Source organism: Alligator mississippiensis, chromosome 2 (assembly GCF_030867095.1).
Source record: "Alligator mississippiensis isolate rAllMis1 chromosome 2, rAllMis1, whole genome shotgun sequence".
In the NCBI taxonomy this organism is placed as follows: Eukaryota; Metazoa; Chordata; order Crocodylia; family Alligatoridae; genus Alligator; species Alligator mississippiensis.
The window spans coordinates 24,217,731-24,235,271 of record NC_081825.1 but is presented as its reverse complement, the minus strand read 5'-3'; positions in this window follow the sequence as shown (position 1 = coordinate 24,235,271).

The window sequence follows — 17,541 nt, the reverse complement described above, 5'->3', positions numbered from 1 at the left end:
TGTTTTCCTTTTCATTATTTTTAGATTTGGGAGATGCAACCCACAGGTTAGATTATTTAGTTCATTTCCTCATCTATCAGTTGGTCTTTTTCTATAGGGGTTATGTGTGTCCTCTTATTCAGTGGTAAAAGACTTGGTTAATGCAGAGTAAAGGTGTCTGATGGTATCAACTGCCCTCCTAGAATACCGAATTCACCAACACTTCTGAAAAGCAGGAAATGGAGAGTAGAAGTGCATATTTACTTGAATATAAGACAAGATTTATTTTGCCCAGTCAGCATGGAGGAGAAAAGCCACCTTGTCTTACTTTCACATAAAAGGAAACCACATAAAAGTTGTTGTCTGTTCTTTAACTGTTACGAAAAGCAGCACATACTCAGCAATGGAAGCAACCTATGAGATTGATTCAATGCAGCCAATGCTAAGTATGACGATCAAGGACACAGCCATTATTTGGGCAAACATGCTGATGCGAACCTTTTTTGGCCCTTAAATGGGCTGGTGTTCCCTCTGTGGGAGGTACTGCAATGGCACCGGGAAGGCCAGAGCCAGCCCTGACACCATCTCCATGGTGCCAAATTTTAATTTTTTGGAAAATGTTGAAGTTTAAATGACAAAGTTCAAAGCATAAGGAAATGCAAAATGACTAGATCAGGGGGCTCCATGGTAGAGGATAGAGATAGGAGCAGGAATGCAACTATTGGTGCGGCCCTGTCCTCCACGAAGCGGAGCTGGATCGGGGTTGCCCTATGCCTCATCTGCATGTCAATTTTAGGAGGATCCCAGGACTCATGACAAGTCATGAGTGGGGGCTAATTAGTACATGGATCCTTTGTGGGGTGTACCTGGAGTATATATGCATACTGAGCAGTGCTGAGCTGCGGTGCCACCATGGCTTGAAATGCTGTGGACTCTACTGGGGCCCAGCCCAATGTATTATATGGTAAATCATAAGCCTTTTGGCTTTGGACTAATATCATGCATAGTCTGTACTATATATAAATAGGTGCCAAAGTGGTACTTAATGTTATGTTTGTGGAGTACCTGGGCTAAAACGTACAGTGGTTTAAAATAAAGTAAAATGAATCAATTCTAGACAAACTAAGTGTATGTGTACTATATATGCAAATTACTACAGGTATGTTTATTTCAAGGTCAGGTTTTTTTCAAATTTGCCCCTCAGGGAGAGCAGGGTCTGACAGTAAAGAGAGGGAGGGAAGGGGTTGCAGGAGAAAGAAGTTGGGAGGCAGAGGGCAAATGGGCTACCTAACCACCCCGATGCACTTTCCCTGCTGTACCAGTGGGAAGGGGGACAAATTGAAGGCAAACACCCAGCAATTGGGTTCTATACCTGAAAAATGATATCAAATATATAAATTTTCCATATTTGGAACATAATTATTAGGGGGGTCATCTTATAACCAGAGCTACCCTATATGCATAAATATGGTATTTCAAACACTTAACTAAGAGAGAGTACGTGCTTGTGAAATTTTTACACTGACCTTTTGGAGCTGACAAGATGCACTTCCCTGTATGCCTGTAATTCCTTGTATGCACTTCAGATTTACCTTGCTGTGTGTAGTTGTATTGAATAGTGGAGAAATTATTTGGAGTAGAGCTTATGATTGTGATACAAGTGTATGTCCTGTCCTCTACTTTCCACCATGTGTCTGGTTAAAGGTGAGAGGTATATCTATGCCTTCAAGGATCTGGTATGTCTTATTTCAACACTACATTGTGTATCTTACCAGAGGGTTACAACGCATTGAAGCATTTTTTTTTAAAGAACCGTGGGTTTCACTCCTTCACCAAGCTTTTATCCCTCACAATGCACAAGCTTCTCATTATTGTTTCTCTTCTGCCCCCAACCCCCATCCCTTCCTGTCCCTTGAAGTCATCACACTTCAGAAACCATTAGCATGTAAAAATATGCTGCTTGCTTTATAGTGCATTTTGCTGGTGGAAGATATATCATAGGCAGTATATATTAAAGGTAGCAGTTTTTTGGAGAGTCAAATACTTGGATATATTGACCAAGTTATTCACTGAACCAGGCCCATCACCCATCCATGCTCACCCATCGCACCCTCTAATCAGCTGGGTCCCCTGCCTCTATTTCAGCAGACCTCCAAAGCCTAACCTTGGCTGCTCAGATAGTTTCCCTTCCCAGGATGCTGCCTCCCAGTGCTTCCAACCAGCATCCCCCTCCCCACAACCCAATCCAACCATGTTTCTTAATTTTGCAGTTCTTAGCTATTTACATTTACTTGAGGGACCCCCAGACTTGGGTGAAGAGCAAATTTATAGAGTGGTCCTTTACAGATGGGAAGGCTCTGCAGGAAGACTGCTCCAGTAGCCCTCTTAACGAGAGAGAAGGATCCCTACTACACCTTAGCTAAAATAGGGAAACAGGGATGCGACTGGAGGGGCACACCCCAGATCACATGTAGGATCAGGGAGAGAGTGATGTTGAGAGTTGTAAAGAGGTAGAGACCTACTCCCATCTCACAACGGTTGCAAGACAGCAGTGCCATTCCCTAATTCACCCCTACCTCCCACCCCGGCCCTTCACCTTCCAAGTGCAATCTTACCCCTCCCAGTTGCCTCATCCCTATCCTTTTATGTTGACCTGAGCCCCTTGCCTTCTTCCCTCTCCTACCACCTTTTTGGATCATAAGAATTAGGTATACCTATGTCTAGCATGGAGCCCAACTGTTTTGAATATAATTTTCATATGGTTATTCCCAGAGAGAGACTGGGTGCCATGCACTACCTGGGTTAACAATTGAGCAGCTGAGACTATTTTGAGCATGGTCAGAGACTGGTTTGATACCTGGCATCTGCAAATAAATATTGGTATAATCTGTCAAGCTTAAAAATAAAACTTTTTTCCATATGGAGTTGTACTTCGGGACCTCATGGATTAGTTGATCCCAAATTTAGAATCCTAATTGTACCTTGCATCCTCTGAGGTGAAAGGAAATGTCAGGGTAATCAGGATAAGCACATAGATTTTAGACTACTTAGCTTAAACTCGGCCTTCAAGCACAAAGGAGCTCTTAACCTGACAAGAATTGACACTCAGTTTTAGACAAACAAGCTGCCTGCACACTCTCTACCTTCTGTTTGAATAGCACAACCATAGAGCAAACCCACTCAGGATACAGAAGATTTCAAGTTCTCTTATGCACGGTCTCTTTCTCTTGACCTCCTTCCCTCTTCCTGTATGGAAGAACTGCAGTGGCCTTACTTCGTTTAATGCCTCCCTTGGGCTTGGTATGCTATTGGTAAGAGCTGTTACATCTCTCTGATCCTGAAACATGAAGCATGAATATAGTCTCCAGAAACCAGAATCTCTTATCTCTTATAATGCATCTTTCAGCTTTTCTGAATGAGAATAAACAGGAACTATATAAACTGTTTCACTTCTTTAAAAAAATCATTTTTTAAAACTCACTGTAGCTTCAGTCTTATATTTAGACCTATGATTACTGAATGTACCATTTTAGATAGAAATGAGGATATATGTTGTCAAATTAATTAGCTAGAATCTTTTACTTTGCTATTGCTGGGGTTTTTTTTCCTTATTATTTTTCTTCCTGTTAGGCCAGAACCAAACAGCAGCTCCTGTTTAGGTGTTTATCACTCTTTGATTAAGGGCACAGCCAGAAGTGACAACTTTTGCCTGATCTGGGCACAAAATGGTCTATAGCTGTGACCAAACACACATGCATGGCTGCAGACAGGTTCAAAAATGCCAGGTGAAAATCTGAACCCTCATTGCATGAGGGTGCGGATGAGCATCTTCTGTAATTTGTGTCTATGCTGACTGCCAGCCTGACACTGTTTTCAGAGTGGGAGGGGGTGGGGGAACCCCTAGAACAAACTCCTTTTTCTCCCTTTCCCCCTCCTGTTCTGAAAACAGCGCAGCTTGCAGGGAGAAGGGCTGTTGGTTGGGGAAAACAGCTGCAGGCTTGCAGCTAGCAGCTAAATTCCCTTCCCCCCTGGAACCAACAGTGAACTTCTGTTTGGTCCGGCAATCGTTGCAACTCGGATCACTTCCAGTTGCAGCAGAGAGCTGCACTTCTGTCTGTGCTCTAAAAGACTTCTCAGGGATGGGGAAGAGCGGGGGGAATTGGGTTGTATGTTTTCAGATATGTTCAGGTAGTCAGTGTTTGTGTTTGAATTTTTTCTTCTCATGAAATCTACTGTGCTCTATTGTCTTCTATTTTTTATTTAAACCAGAGGTGCTCAACCTTTCTGGTATATGGTTCAGATAAAGGTGGTTTATGGGATAGATCTGGCATGCAGGGTCTGGTCCTCAAAGTGGATCCTGTCCCTAGGCTAGATGATAGGCCACACACCAGGTCTGACCATGTGCACTGGGTCTGGCTGTCAGCTGGCCCCGGGCGCCGGCCTGATCCAGCACATGGGGCAAAATCATGTGGCCTGTGGCATTCTCCATGCATCCAGAAATGTAGCAGTGGGGGAGAGGTGAAATTCTATGAATTGTCTATACAGCAGATCAGACAAAATGAGTGGTCCTTTACAGACTCAAAATTCATGAATTCAGCAAGATAAGGGGCTTCTTATTCCATGCTGTTGTAGCAGAAAGGCCACTTTGTACATTTCCCTTCTGGACATTGATATAACAGAAGCCCCTTCTTGCCTGCACCCCCTTCCAACCCCATTTTGTGCATTTCTTTTTCCTTCTAAGTATTGGCAGAGATCTAGCATGGGTGTGGCAAGGCTCAGAGCAAGCCAGAAAGCTGAAGTGGCTTTCTGTAGGAGAAACCTACAAACTATATCTACATATCAACTAAGCTCAGTGTCACTAGAGAAAACAGAAGAACTAAAATATCCGCTTCAAAGTCTGTAAATACATTCTGGTGCTAACCTAACTCAATCACTGTCCTCAGTAGCCTTTGATCCTCACTATCTCACGTTGCATTTTAAATATAAAAATGCATTGTGAAAAATATATAAATTTGTCTCATCTTTACCGCGGTACTTTCTATTTTATATTTTATACTTTTAAACCCTTAAGGAATGTACTTCCTGTACAATGCAGTTACACCCTAGACCATGGTTAAAAACTGCATTGAAACTGTAATTGTAAAGTGATAAAATCTGCTATATTGGGCTGGTCCCCCTTGAGTGAATGCAAATGTATGATGAATCAATAGATAATTGAAACCAAGAGCCTCTGACTGTTAATTGACAATAACCTAGCCAGAGAAACTTAGCATTACAAAAATATACTCTACAAGCCATTTTAGGCTAATCAAGCCAAGGAACTGATTCCTGGAACTGAGCACCCACCCTATGGACTACTTCTGTATCCCATAACAATACAGCCATTAAGTTGATAAGTCAAGGACTCCCTAAACTTCAGATGCCAGCAGGCAAAATCCCTGTGACTCACAGCTGTCATGTACTACTCAAACCCCACATGGGACAGTGACTTCCCGATTGGGTAGCCAAGATGATGCTGGGAAATCACACAAGTCTGCCAGAAAGGGATAAAAGGCAGTGAAGCATGACCTCAACGGTGCCCTCTCATTCAGCACTTGACCTACCGAGACAGAAGGACAAGCAGGCAGCCCCATTCTGGAGAAGACATTTCCTTGAACGAAGCTGACCATTGACAGCAGACTCCAAAGATTTGGATAGGCAGATATATTGACACCAGTGCTGTCACAATCACTACAGCAGCTACTATACACTATATTACATGGGTTTAAATGACATGGGTTTGAATGACGTGTGCGTGTGTGCACGCATGCTAAGGTAACCAGTATCACTCATAACTCAAAGTTTGCATTTATGATATTATTGGTAACTTCACATCCCATCCAATAAACTAGAATTTATGATGATCCCGAGAGTTGGTCCTCTGTAGCCAACACTGTATCCTGATTCTTGTTCATTTTTCTTGAATGGTTTATGCATTTTTATGATAGCCTCAAATGTAGTGTGGAGTTTGATTTATCTCTTTCTTGCTCTAGACCAGTAAGTTCATCAAAATTACTTTCAGATACACTGGCATAAATGAAGGAAGATTCAACTGCTAGGTGATAAACCCATTGCTATTACAATTTAAGACAAATATGAGATTTAAAGACTTAAAATTAAAGGCTTAATTAAAAATTTACATGTACATAAGAGGCATAAAGAAAATATGTGACATTTGATATCAAGTTGGAAAGCTTCAGATTTGGGTGACATTAGCTAATTCCATACTCTGAATTTATCTTTCTTTTAATGTTCATATGTATTCAAAATTTCCTAGCTTTCTTTTTTTAAGCACTAGGTTACTCTTTTTAGGATTTTACGATCTTATTGTCCAATATGCACTTTATAGTTTAACTCCAGTGTAATCTTGCTGATTAAATGTTGTTAACACAAAAGTATTGGTATTCATAGGGGTCCCGAGTCATTGCATTTATGTTCCCAACCCAACACCACCTCTCCCACCTCTGATTTATATTTCTTTGTGCAGATCCAGAGATCATGCTCATTCCTCTTCATACTTTCTGCACTAATTGTATTACCATATGCAATGTAACAGCTCTACAGTGTTATAGCTCTGGGGCAATACTCGTTAAAACTCCATATCCTCTCAGAATATTGTACAGCTGTTGACATATGCTGGTTGTGTTTTGTCTAACTTCCTGCAGCCATATAGAGCTCCTAAACTCTGGAAGGCTACCCACTATAAGATGGAGTAGAAGACCTATGTGTTTAGTGGTGCCACAGCATTGCAGGACCTGTTGAATGGGAGTGGACTGGAGGACGGAGGACCCGGTCAAAATCTGTACAGAATATACAGATCTTGTTGAGTCTTACAGGGCATGTCTATACAACATGCTTTACTCAAGATCAGAGCAAATTACTGCATGGTAATCATCATAGTCTACATGTGCAGATGCTTACTGTGCAATAATTTGCTCTAATTGTGAGTAAATTTGCTACCTGTAAATACAAATGGCATATTTACTTGCAATTGGTTACTGTTCAGTATGCCACGTGTAGACAGCCAAACAGGAACAAACTTGCTCCTGGTCAGCCGGGCAGCCAGGAGCCGTCTGCTGCCGGGGCAGGATTTTCCACTGAGGCTCGGGTGGGGATGATGTCTTCTTGCCCTGGCAGCAGGGAGCTCCCAGTTCTCTTTTCAGGATTATGGAGTGGGGGCTAGGGATCTTGTTCTCAGCCCCCACTCCACAATTGTGATCATGGAGAAGGGGCTAGGAACAGGATGGGAGCTTGTTTCCAGCCCCACCCTGCCACTGGGGAGCAGGGGCTGGGAGATTATTCCATGATTGGAGCAGAGACTGGGAACAAGCTCCCCAGTCCCTGCTCTGCAACTGGGGAGAAGGGGCTGAGGGCTCCCTGCTGCTGAAGCAGGGGGACATTGTCTCCACCCAGGCTGTAGTGGTGGAGCCTGCCCCAGCAGCAGGTGGCCAGGGATAGGGAGTAATATTGTAGGCCCTGCCAGGAGACAGCTGCCTCTGACCCTATGCTCCCTGCCAGACCTTGGACTAGCACCCAGGGGGAACCTAGAGCTCTCCCTGGCTACTGCAGGGAGTCAGTGCAGGGCCAGAGGGAGTGGGAGCAGACTGCTGCCAGGAACAGCAAATCTGCTTCCATATCCCTGCATGTGTAGATGCCTGCCTGGGGTGGGTTTACTCTAGAGTAATTAACTCTAGAATCAACCTACCCTACAGTATTTGTACGTGTAGATGCACCCACAGGCTCCTAAATATGGCACTATTTTCTAGAATAACCTCAGACATGATGTGAAACTCTCCAAGAGGGCCTGGACTGTTTAATCTCTGAATGTACCATTACCCCAAAGAAGAGATGAGGACCCAAGAGAACATATCAGGTTTAGAAAGTCCACATGTTCATCCTGAGCGTTAAGATCAGGAAGAGAACAGCTGTACTGGGAGCCTTGCATGGTGTAAAAAGGCTTATTTATGTGACCGGATCATGTACAGTTAACATACCCTTAAATATGAAGGAATTTCTCCACAGTTATAATGACACAAAATTGACATGTATACTGCGATATGCATCTACTCTTACACATTTATTTACAATGTCCTCAAATCTGTGTTTCATCACGCAGACCCTACAGAGATGAGTGCTTCATTTTAGCATGTGGAACACCATCAATTTCAAGCAGGGATTACTCGGGGGAGTTCTGCAAAGTCAGACTCCTAATGATTTTTTTTCTGGTTCCAATTTAACATGATTTAAAAATAAATTAATTTATTCTCACTGAGTTCAGTCATAGAACATTTGACTGGATGGGCCCACGTTTAATAAAGTATGCAGCCAGTTCAAAATAATCATTAAATGACTAAAGCAGAAGAACTGAATAAACAGACAGCAAAAAAAAAAAAAAAAAAGATGAATTCTTCTCATCATATTTGAAAACCTGTGAAGATAATCCAAAGTTATTTTGTTTCCAGATAAATGCCTGACCCAATATTTTGATTTGGGGAGGTGGCTCTTTAACTTTGTGTTTGGCTGCTATTCTATTATGCATTAAAACCACATTTGTATCTCCGCTTTCTCCTCCAAGAAATAAAACTAAAATAATCTGATTGGAACAAATCAGAATGTAAATAAACGGTTTCATAACTATGGCATCTTTTTCATAATTGAAAAGTAAGATTATTTATTTTAGGTACTTTAAAAGTGAATTTAATAAAAGAAAATAACCTAGCCCTATCACACCCACTTTGAATGCTGCCCTTTCACACACACCTTTGAAATTATAATGAAAGACAACAGTTATGCTAATGATGCACTTCATTCAAAGTCCACTGATAAAAGCAGAAAAACCCCCATGAGTGGAGTTACAATGGGGATTTATGGGTGGCAGGGGTTATGGTGCCTAACTGGACTGGAGAAATCAGCCTTCCTTCAGCCAGGTTTCAGAACCATGAATATCTTTAGAAATGCCTTAGAGCAGTGGTTCCCAACCTATGGACTGGCATGGGAGCAGGACGGGGTATACAGGGCTGGCTGCCTCCCTCTCTCCCAGGGCTGCCTCACCGCCCAGCTTTAGCACTGCACATTGCTGCTGGCAGTGGCAGCCGCTCACCTAGGCAGACAGATGGGGGTCTGAGTGGGGGGCTCGTGCTATGATCTGGCAGCCAACCCTCCACAGCCCGGTGGTTGTGATCCTTTGCCTTAAAGGCCTAAGCCAGAGTTTTCTCATAAAGTGGAGGTAAAGTTAATGCTCCTGTTCACCTCAGTACCTTATACCTAGGTACATGCCACTGGGATGTAAGAGACTCAGATTTCAAACATTTTTTTTTTTGCTGCAATGTAAGGACACAACAACCCACATCTCTCATCTGAAGGAGGATGCCAGAAGCATCAGACTATCAGGTATCTTGCAGTTTGGTGCTCTCAACTGCTTCTGTTGAAGTTGTTTTACCTTTGTGCAGGTTAATGGAGCAAAACGTGGAACCCAGCTCCCCTCGCAGGTGGCCACTGGATTGTAGAGTCATTTTCTCTCTCACTCTCTCATGTCCATAGAGTTACAAACCGATTGACCTAACGTATCTTTGATCCTTGCAAAGGTCCTGGGACATGTTTGAATAAACACTTTGTAAGCATCTGCGGCTCTGGTGGCAGGAGCTCGCCATGCTGTACGGCATCGTAGCTGGGCGGCAGAAGCAAGCAGCACAAGTAATCAAATCATAATTCCTGGCCTGATCTGAAAGGGGCAGATCTGAAAGTCAGGGGGAGGGGAAGGAACATTTGTGCCCCCCCCCCCCTTTAATTCCTAGTCTACCCCAAGTTTAAAACCACCTGCCTGCCAATGGCAGCCACGTTTCTGTTCAGGCAGCCCTGAGGGGATCACCTGATTTCATAGTTCATTATAATCTACCTAATCCCTTGCAAACTTTTCATTTCACTGGGTTTAACAACCCTCTCATTTTTCAATGATTTTAATGTTCCACTAATCAGTCTATCCTTTCTTCTGCAATTCTGCTATCTGTTAGCTGCTCCTGATATGGTAGCTTCTATTTCACAGCCAAGTAGACTGGTTTGAACACTACTTAAAAGTGTTGGACCAGATGTGGAAGTAAGTTTCAGTGAAGCACTAGATACATGGTCAAGATATTCAAGAAGGCTTGTTTTTTTTGTTGTTTTATGAATCCTAAAGTGATGTACATTTAATTCTAATGACTACAGGAGTAAAGAAACAACTTCTTTTGATTTCTTTTTTTTTGTTTTTTTGGCTTAGTTTGCTGTGCTTATAAATGCACAATATATTATATAGCAAATTAATGCACATTCCAATAAGGTTATATTTGATTTTGATCCATCTTAAACTGAATAGTATAGCAATAGGTCTATAGAATATTGGTAGAAATTCTACCTGAAGAAAAACATGTTGTTCTGTATGCAATGATACACTCCTGCCCCCTTTTCAGAATCTGACCATGCCTGACTGTCTCAGATGTGACCTGGGTCATTCCAACTCCCTGCCAGAAAATGATCCTCACCTAACCTAGGAGATGATAAATGATATAAATAGCCAATAGGGGTCTATAAAAAAACCACATAGGGTTAAACCAATCTAATTTTTGCCTTTGAGAGTGGAACTGGCCTGGAAGATAAAGGGAATGCATGACATGTATCATAATTTCGTCAGGCTTTTGACATTGGCCATAGTGTGAGTTTTATAAGCCCCTAGGGAAATATGATCTAGATAAAATTACAGTAACATAAGCACACAACTGGCTCAAGACTTGTTCTCAAAGATCAATAGGTCAGTGCTAAAGTATAGGGCATTTCAAGTAGGTTCCTGCAGCATTCTGTCATTGACCTGGTTCTAGCATGATTTTTTATTAGACACAGTTGATGGAAGCGAGTAGGGGCCAAATCACAACTGGAATTTATGTAGCTGGGAAACTGACATTTTGGTGCTTGCATACTGTTTGGATTTTATTTCTAGTGGTAGCAGAATAGGATCATCCTGTGTATGCAAGTCCTGGAGGTATGAGCACTGAAGTGGAGGAGGGTACCCCTTCTTCTAACTCAACAGCCCAGTAGTTAGGGCACTTGTCCAGGGAACAGGAGAGCCATCTAGAGTGGGTTTGATCCTATGTCTCCTTCTCAGCAAAGTTTTTTTTTTAATCCATCAAGCTATGAGCTAAGCAGCTCCCCAGACACTCCCCAGCCATCCTTCTGAAGCTGGCTCACTGCACCTGGCATTTGATAAAATGAATAAACATTAGTGGGATAGCCTCTGACCCATTTAGGACCAGAAACCAGACCAGCATCCAACTAAGCCACCTTTCCTCTGGGGTTTGGACACACGAAAACTTGGAGCCCTTTTAATAGGGGATTGTTTCACAAAGGTAACAGCTGATACATCCTAATTGGGGATGGATTCAATGATCCTCCAGGGTCCCTTCCAGCCCAAATGTCTAAAACGTCTATGAGTAAATGAGTTGAGAGGGTCTCGTCACAGTGGACACTTACACATTAAATCTGTGTGGTAGTGAAGTTTGAATGTGTTCTGAGCAGTTACACAGTAACTTTTACTAGTCTCTAACATGCACAGCTCACTGATTGCCAGTCCCAAACCTTGTGCTGCACTGGAGTCTTGAGTCGGCCCCAGTGAAGTGCTGGGGCTGGGACCGACAATCAGCTGATTGTCAGTCCCAGCGCCTGTACCACAACTGGGTCTTGAACTCATGGAAAAGTATGATGGCAGCTGAACACGTGTTTCTTAATATGATTTGGAGATACTCCTCCTGCAAAAAAGCACAGTTTTGATATGATATGGTAGCACTAGTCCAAGTTTTACTGCATGAATATGTGGGCACTCACATTTTAAGTGCGTTTAACACATTCTAAGTTTAACATGCAACATGGTGCAGATTCTCCTTCTTCAGGAAGGGAGCTGGAAAATACTTTAGTCAGTGGTTAGTCTGTGACCTGGTACCCAGAGAACTTTCCTGGAAAGCAGGAGGTGCAAGTTCAAACCCCTCTGGGTGAATGGCTGCTTAGAACCTGAACTTTCATTTTTCTTTCCATGGGCAAGTGCCACAGCCGTTGGGAAAATGTTTGAAGGCCCCCCCCTTCTCACTTGTCCATGTACTAGCCATGGTTTTTCTGGATGTTCAGGATGTCCCCAGCATTACATGCATTCCTGGGCCATTCTATTTTGCAGCCACCTATGCAACTACAGTGCTGCCAGCTAAGCACGGGAAGTGCTACATAGGTACATGCACTCTCAGCTCTGTATAAATGCCCAATTTTGCAGTTATGTGGCTGCAAAAGTGTCATCTGGACACATGAAGATGAAATAGGGTTTAACCCTACATTTATAGAGTTGGCATCTAGCTGGGAGTGGTTGTAAGCACTGATGTATCCATCGAAGAAATCAAATACATGCATCGAAAACAGGAAGCAAATGGAGAGGCAGCAGCATGGAAGAAAAAGACTGAGATGTATAGTGCCTTGCAACTAAAAATTAACCCACAGTCTGATGCTGATGCTGCAAAAAAGAACGCCTAATTCTGGAATGTACTGGTATTAACAAGAGTGCTATATGTGGGGCAGAGGAAAAATTATTTTGTTCTGCTGGTACTGGTGAGACCTGTTTCAACTTTTTGCCCCTTAAAAACCATGTTGGCAAATTAGAAAGTACAGAGGAGAACAATTATTCTGATAAGAAGTTTAGAAAGCATAACCCATATGGAAAGCTTGAAGAAATTATTTAGTCTAGAAAAAAGAAGACTGTAAAACCCTGTATAAAGAGAATTATAATCAGTTGCTTTCATTGTCTTGTGGGGGAAGGACAAGAAGAAACTGGCTTAATTGCTGCAATGAAAAGTTGGGCTGGAAATTAGAAAAAAACTATCCAACTCTAAGGCTGGTGAAACATGGCAATGGACTTCATAGGGATGCTGTAGAATCTTCTTCAATGAAGGTTTTTAAGAACAGGTTAGATAGACATCTATCTTGGATCATCTCGGTGAACTTCTCCAGCCTTATTGCAAGGGGTTCTACTAGAAGGGTTCTACTACAGGGATCTCTTGGGTTCCCTATATTTCTATTCTTCTACTTGTCACATTTTACCACGTTTACTTGCATGCAACACATACCCTTTACTCCAAAACACTATCTGTTGGAATTTGGAGAGTGTGTCTCAGTGAGAAAATGTGGGGAGCAAAGGGCTACATTCTGTTGGCCTGAATTGTCTGGCTTTGCTTCTAGGGCTGGGTGGGCCCTCAGCTGACTTAGCAGGTATTGTTGGCTTCTTGCTTGCCTTGAGAAGCAGCCCAAGAAGGTTTGGACCCACAGATGAACTGGCAGGTACAGCTGGCTGAGCTGACCTGCCCAGCCCTGCTTTTCAAGTTGGTTGAGCCTTCAGCTAACTCAGCAGACACCACTACCCACCTGACTTGAGAAGCAGGACCAGGCAGTTTGGCTGAGCCAGTATCATCAGCTGTGGGTCCAGTTCTCCTGGTGTTCAATTCCCTAACTCCATTTCCTGATTCAGGCGGACACTGCATACTGCAGCTAGGGGGATAAACAAGGTTTTGCCTACCCTCCCACGGCAGCTGCCTGTCCGTCCCCCCCAATGCCATACATACAGATATTTTCAGGGAAAGTTCTTTTTTCTTCATTCCTTTTCCCCACTTCATTTCTTCACTCTCCACATCTTATTCAGGGGCATGTGGTACACAAGAAAATATGGTAGTCCATTCAAAATGGAGCAGCTTCAACAGGAGGTATTGAGGTCTTGCCATAGCATGGCATAGCAAACGGGGAAGTCTTTTGGGAGACATGAGATATGTTTTGAAATCTTTCCATGCCGAGGAGTAATTTGAACTTAGCTTTTTCTGAATCCCAGCTGAATGCTCTGACTATGCCTATTGGATAAAAGAGCACATCTCCTGTGGCTCCATTTTGTGGCACTAGACATGTTCAGGTCATGTTTACTGAATAGGGACATGCCATTAGGATAGATGGAGAAACACCTATTTTGTGAATCCTGCCAGGGTTTATATGTGATTTAGTACTGTTCAGTACCTGTAACTGCTTCACTATATTCTTCTTGAAAATTTTCTGCATTAAAATAGTAGGGTTGGAGTGATGTAGCTGTGATGGTCTAGGAAATATACAAGAAATAAAGATTTTTTTTTTGGTGGTATCTTCTACTGGTTCAGCTGTACAGTTAAGATGTAGACAAGCTTTTAGACACACAAAGCTCTGCTTTAAACCCTTCCTTGCCTGTCTCAGAAAGGAAGATTTGTTCTTGTGAAATGTACCAGACAGAACAGCAGTGGAGACAGAAATCTTCTCTTTATCTGCACTAGACACAGCAGGAGCCACAGTAGCTATGCTGCTCCTGAAAGACTCTCTCTGATTAACGAAAGATAGTTTAGTCTTTAGGCTGAGGCAGGCATTATTATCTGTTTCTAAAACTGACAATTCTGATAGGGGCACCTGTCCACGTGGAAATGGGGTTGAATAGGTCAGTAAGGAGCTGTCATGAAATATTTAATAACTTTGGTCAGTAACTCCCTGGATAGGATTTTAACCTGTTACTTAGAAGTGCAGGTAACATCTATTTCCCATTGCTGATCCACTGAGCAATCTGTCCCCACTGTTAAAATAGTTTTCATGAATAGAACTATACTAGCTATATTTTTAATTTCATAGACTACCAAACTTCTTCACTGTTTAGGGAAAAAAAATGCAAAAAACAGTCTAGGGAGGCAGCAAAAGGGAGCTTTACTCTGTAGTCAGGTCTTTATAACATGCTCTAGATGAGGACAGTTGGTTCTAGCACCTCTCTCCTGGATAGTTGTTGATTAAGAAAACCAGAAATAGACTTAGCAGGAGAGGCCAGAAGTCATAATTTCCCACTCCCAACAGAATAAGACCCTTACCAGGCACAGAGTCAGGTTCTTGCTTGCTTACCATCTAGTCCTAGAAATGTTATTCTCAGATACCCAGCAGGCCAGCTTTAAATAGGAATGTTGGATTAAGGGTCCTTGGCTTAGCTTGGCCATTAAGGTACTCTCCTAGAAGTTATGATGTGAATTTTAGTTCCCTCAAACTCCAAATGCCCTAGAATCCAGTGATCCCATGTCCTGCACAAGTCCTGTTGCCACTAAGCTACTGGGGAAAAGGGCTAAGTATAGACAGTCAAAAAGCCCAAGACTAAATCCATTCAGTTTTTGCAGGTTAGTCTAACTGGCACAGATTGAACAGATAAGCAAGTCAATAGACCATTCACTGTTGATTCCGGAAATGCAGACACATGCCTGCAGTGGCTCAGGTCAGAAGTGGGAGGTGGGGAGGAGGGAGGAGGCGCTAGAGCATGCCTCCCTGCTGAGTTGGAGCAGACAGCTTTGGCCAAGGCTAGACCATGCACCCTGCGAGAGGGGATTTGCAAGGGTGGGGGGAGGTGCAAAGGATCCTGGGATGCTGGAGGACTGAGTTAACTTGAATCTGGAGGGAATTTGGGATAGAAGTTCAATAAAATGATTTAACGTAAATCAGTTATGTCTGATGCTACATCCACCAGGTCAGCATTGCCTCTAAGCTGTGTGGCATGCACGGCCGCACAGGCATAATCATGCCACAGTGCCAGGCATGCCTGTGCAGCTGGGCACACCACAAAGCTTAGAGGGAATGCTGATCCAGGTTTATCTTAAACCAGTTTTGGCCATTTTTAAAGCAGTTTGTGTGCACTGAACTTTTGTTGTGTTACAGATTTGAACTGGTTTCTGATCACTTATAATAGTTTATGTGTAATTTCTGTCCATAGCCAAGGTGATCCCACTGTTACCCCTTCTTCCATCTTCCAATGTGCTCATGCTGTGCTCAGCATCCTAGGCCTAAAGAATCAGGGATAGAGGCGGTGTTTGGTTGTTTCTGAGTAGGGATTCAGGTTGCCATATGCAGGAGTTATACTACTAGCTAATCTAGGTTGCTTCTGAGCATGTGTGATAACGTAAGTCTAGGCAACTCGGGGGGCTTTTCAGGGCCAAATGGTGATACCCAGGGAGCTGAGGCATGTACATGGTTTTCTGACCTCTGGGTGATGTTAATTAGGATCACACTCGGAAGCTCAGGTGGCTAAATCCTGCCTAAGTCCTATTTCAGCACCTCCAAAATACTTTATATTCTGTTCTGGATCTAGCCCTAGCCTTCTTGTAACATGTATCTATTTTGCCAGTCCCCAAGTGGAAGGATGAGAAACAAATAGGTACACAGCAATCCTGTATTCTCCTCTGCCTTACTACCATGGCAGAATGAGCAGAATTCAAACTAAAATGGATAGATTTACTTGTGTTTGCCTTGTTTGGGCAGGCATCAGAAGGTAGTACTGGTACAGATCATCTTTCAAATTCTTTTCTTCAGCATGTGAGCAAAAACCAAGAGGTGACATTCATTTTTTGACCATGTGAGGTTCTATGTAGAGGCAACCTCTGGAGCAAAGGGAGCAATATACTCTCTGTCAAGCTGGCTGATAAGTCAGTCCTTGCAGAAGCTGCCTGCTGGGTAATTGATATGGGACTGAACCTGCTGTAACAAAAGACTGCCTGGAAGCTGCTTGATCAGCTCTCTTCATCTTGGTCTGTTTGTGTGTCAATGAAACAACAACAGCACAACAGCACCAGGGCAGAAGCCCCAGGTGCTCCCTTCGTAGTGGGGAGGGGCACTAAAGCAGCTACCACCATGGTGGCAGCTGACTGCACCATCGCAATCTGCATGGCAGCAGCTGGCATAGCTGCGAATTGTGGCTGCTCTGGGCACAGACCTGCCCTGCTACTTCTCAGCGAAGCAAGTTATATTTGGACTGCATCTTAGCTCGGCTCTGTCTCTAAATTCTTCTTTACTAGGAAGCTAAGCTACAAGACTCTGGATGTCCCTTGACATTGGGATGATGCTGTTGTTAAAAAGGAACATTGATGTCAAAAGTTAGTGACAGAATTAAACCAGCCTGCTTTTTATGTTGGGAAAGTGCTATAGGCTCTATTTGATAGTGCATATAAAAATATTATGATCACAGATCTGCAGACTGCTTTCCACTGATTCTGATGATAGTTAAGCTCACATAAGGCAATATAGTCCAAGGATGAAGGAGATTATTTATGTGCAAGGTACAACACATATGTTGACAAACTCCTTTGAAGTCAATGAAAAATTGCAAATACAATGTTGAAACATCGGTGTTTAAAAGTTTACAAAAATAATATAATTAATAATAGACAATAGGAGAAGGAGAACTTTGGATGGCATTTTTATGTCTTCATGTAGGCCAAAGAGAGCAAGACAGGATTAGTATTACTGTACTAGCTATCTCGCTTGAAAATCCATCACCAAATTTGGTAACTATATAAAGTTGCAAAATGTGCAACATGCTCTGGAAATTAATGCACTTTGACCATTTATTTTATTACTTCCAGTGCCAAGGAAAATGTTTTCAAAACCAAAAGCATACAGGTTTTATTTTTGTACTTGTAAAAAAAAAAAACT